Genomic DNA, 4320 nt, shown 5'->3' on the forward strand with positions numbered 1-4320 from the left:
CCACATGGAAAATGATGGACTCTAGGGGGAGTTACATTTCTTTCTTTATAGTCAAAAGAAATCTTAGGTTGGGCATGGCTTACAAAAACTCTTGGCATCTACTTTACACAATGGTCTTTCAATTATAGGTAACTCACAAACACAATCTTGTAGATAGATTTAAAGATTGGTCCTTGCCTCATTCTGATGTAAACTAGTGGACTACTTCCACAAAGCAACTTTATACTCTTAAAAAGTCAGGTGTCTGTGGATGTCAAATGTAATATAGCATGGCATATTAAAAAATCCAATGTATGGTGGGGTGTATAGTTACTTAAGCTCTAGTCATTATTACGAGTTGGGCTTAAATTTAAGGTTTTCTTAAGGAGATTATTAATTGCATCTTTGCCCTTGGCTACTACCCTGGAGCAGAGCGGATTCTGTTAGTCTGTTTAGCCTGGAAGTCCCTCATGTGAATAGCCCTACACACAGGCACTTTTTACCGTGTTCTAGTGGTAGGGATTTTTTCCCTCTGTGAACACACTCTTGTGTGTTAGCCACATCATCCATAGGGCTAGGGCTTCTATTCGTACTCTTGTACTCCACTTATTTCTTATCATCATTATCGAGTACTTTCCAGCATCGAGCTTCGTCTCTCTCGCTCTCTGAGCTTTTGTCACTGTGTGTGCATATGTGTCTGTGTGAGTGTATAAAGCATCTTCTCCCTCATCCAATATTGGTATCAGAGCTAAAATTTATGGCCTCGGCTTTAGTGTCTTGCTTTTGGAGCATGCATGCATTTGAGTGTCAGCACCTACCATTGACATTCGCACCTCCTCCTGCCTCGACTTCCTGCCACCATTCGCCTAGACGCTCTCCTCATTGGCATGGCCACCTGTTGTCCTTTTTAGAGCTAGTTTCAAAGCTTGGTTGTAGAGCCATTACCTCCTTGCCATTAGTCTCTGAAGCGGTGAACTTTGTACATTGTTGGTGCTTTACATCTATGATGTTGTACATTCTTTCATCTTTGCTGTCGCATAGCTCCTAGGTAAGCTCTTGCACTTCTCACTTTCCATAGATCTAGGGTTTTGCCTCCTCTGTACATCGGTCAGTTTTCTTTTTGTTGCCATACATTTTGGCCAACCCCACACACTAGCACTACACCCAGATCAAGCTTTCAGAAACTTTTGGCATTAAATTTCGGCATCGAGTTTTTTTGTTTCTGTTGTTTGCTATTGTCTGAGTGTATTGGCTTTCAGTTTTTAACATTGGATTTCTGCTTTCGTCAATTTGACCTAGTCATACATTTAGCTTTCCATTTGGCACTGGACTTCTGTGTCTGTCAATTCTACTTTGTCAACCATTAATCTCCATTCATCAGCTTAGCGTGGTCAGCAGATCAACCTTTGGCTTTCCATAATCAGCATTTGCACGTTCAACATTTAGCTTCAGTTGTACTTGATCATTGATCAACCATTCAGTTGCTTCTATCGATTTTTCCCAGTCAACAATTGAACCTTCGATTTTCAGCTCACGACATCAAACTTCCTCGTCCATTAGCTATATTCGTTGGCTTTGACTGGTTAGCCATTCAGCGTTTGGATTTCCTCGTTTAGCCATTCTACTTTAGGCACTCTGCATTAGAGCATTCCACTTCAGCATTCAACTATTTAGCATCAACTTTGAGCATTCAGTGCTTAGCTTATGGCATTGCTCGGCTCTTCGATCTCCACATTCAGCCATTCGATTTTGGCCTTCAACATTCGACTCTTGGCTTCCCACTTTCAATGTTCAGCTAGGCTTTCCGTAGAGTCAACTCTCAATGCTTGACTTCCGCATTCAGCTTTCATCCATTAGCGTTCAGAACTTGATTACGACCTCCAAGTGAGTAGCTTGGCTTTCAGCTTTCAGCTCTCTGCATTTGGTAATCAGCTTTGAGCGCTTGGCATTTGACATTCAGCTTTCCCCCATCAGTAGTCAACACTTGATTACGGCTTTCACGTTAAGAGATAGCTTTTGACCTTTGGCTCTATTAGCATCATTCAGTAGTTGGTTGGGTTTACACCATTGGCCAGGTTTACTTTCTTGGTCGGGTTTACCCCCATCAGCATCATTCAGTAGTTGGTTGGGTTTACACCATTGGCCAGGTTTACTTTCTTGGTCGGGTTTACCCCCATCAGCACTCGCCTTTCTACTTTGGCACTCTGCTTTCAGCATCCGGATTTTGGACTTTCGCCTTTGACATTCGGCGTTTGGCTTTCAATTTTCGTCAATTGATTCAGTCAACCATTTCAGCATCCATCCCATCAGCGCCGATTCAGATTCCCCCTGCCGCGTTAGCTGGTTCCATGTCTGCCACACCATCAGCTAGTTCCACGTCCGTCAGTCAACTAATTCTGACCTGATGACTCCGCCTTCAGCTTCCGACTTGCTGCCTGCTGATGCCACATCAGCTTCTGACCTGCTAACTCTCGTTCAACTTCTAACCTACTAACTCCATTTCAGCTTCTGACCTACTAACCTGCTGATTCCGCATCAGCTTTTGACCTGCTGACACCACGTCAGCTTCCAACCTGCTAACACCATGTCAACTTCCAACCTATGGACAGTAGATTTCGACCTATAGTTTCTGCTTCCCCGTTGATTCTACCTACAGGTTTCAACCTGTAGATTCATATTTTGGTAAGTTTGCAAATGCATTGAGCAAACATTTGAGGTACTTTAAGCCACTTGAAGCTACTGCTTGTGTCAAATATACTTCAGTTTGCCCGTTTCTTTACAGTATAAAATGTCTCACGACTTAACAATCAGATGCAGGATTGTTTTGGCTCTAAATCAGTCCCCTGTTGTGTTGGCTGCCATTGAGTCAGATTCAACAGCCCAACTTTTCCATATTGCTCTAATGCCATGGGTGATGCGTTAATTGAAGAGGATGTGGCCATTGTGATCTCCCGCTAATAGCCGTCGAACACGCTCTGCCTCTGGTCATGCATCTTATTTTAATGATTCCACCCTTGTTGCTTTCGCATTACATGAGGAGCCACCTTCTCTTCTTGATGCCTTAGAAGATGATCATTAGGTTACAGTCATGCATTTAGCCTTCTGATGCCCTGCTAACATTCAGCAAATTTAGCAGAAATTGGCCTTAACGATTTGCTTGTGACGTTACAGCATGCATTTGATGTTGCAACAGACATTGGGCTTTTACACTATTTGGTTATCTAGTTTATAGCAATTGAGGAGGGCATCTTGCGAAGGTGGTTTTGATGCATCCCCTTATTATCAGTGAACATTCGGATACCTTATTACATATGCAGTACCCGTCTTGCAATTCAATATGAGTGTTTTCCAGCATCGAGCTTCGTCTCTCTTGCTCTCTGAGTTAATCGTTGTCTCTGTGTGTGTGTGTGTGTGTGTGTGTGTGTGTGTGTGTGTGCAGATCACCTTCTCCCTCATCCAATAGATTCACGGATGGGAAATGCAATAGATAATGTAAAATAGCACCATAGACATACAAGCATGCATTTTGATATTGCCTTGATGTCAACAAATGGTGGTGTCAATTGATTAAATTCTTGTTTGATGCTTTTGGTTACAAGCTGACAAGATTTTCTTTGACATTTGGTACATTTCAAATGGCTTCAGAAGATTTGCAAGTTATCTTGCAGATGATCAGAGTTTGGTTCCTATGGTTCATTTTGTTGACTAGAAACAGAGCTATGTTAAATCAACACACAACGTTTAGAGCTAGTCTTCCTTAGGTTATAATAAAGCATCAAGTACTGATGGATTGTATAGTAGCTGATCAGGGTCTCAAAAGAGACTCATCAACATAGTCCATATGACGTAAGATGAGATATTTGAAGTAATTTAAATTCTAATTTCAAAAAAAAAAGCAACCCATAAGACTTTGGATGCGATTTAAAAAAAAAAAGAATATAGATCTTAGAATATGTTAGTGTCTTGTCTATAAATATATAGAATATAGATCTTCGAATATGCTAGTCTCTTGTCCATAAACATATAGCATGCACATGCATAAGTATATGCAATTATGTAGATCTTCACATATGTATGTGTGTAATTTTGCACACTGTTCCCTCGCCTCCATGCCCAATTCTAGTTCTTCAAAACTAACAAACTTTTGAGCTAAATTTTAAGTAAGGCACCGTGAATTTAGTAAAAAATAAATAAAGCTCAGAAAATTTATATTTCACGAGTAAAACTGAAAATGTTGCAAGTCCGAGACTTCCAAATTAAACAACTACCAAACATCAAAAATATAAAAATTCAAGTTGAATTCAAGTTATCTTATAAAAAAAACAAAACAAAACCAAAATG

Source organism: Cibotium barometz, chromosome 14 (genome assembly GCF_041138505.1).
Source record: "Cibotium barometz isolate CiBa-2024 chromosome 14, ASM4113850v1, whole genome shotgun sequence".
In the NCBI taxonomy this organism is placed as follows: Eukaryota; Viridiplantae; Streptophyta; class Polypodiopsida; order Cyatheales; family Cibotiaceae; genus Cibotium; species Cibotium barometz.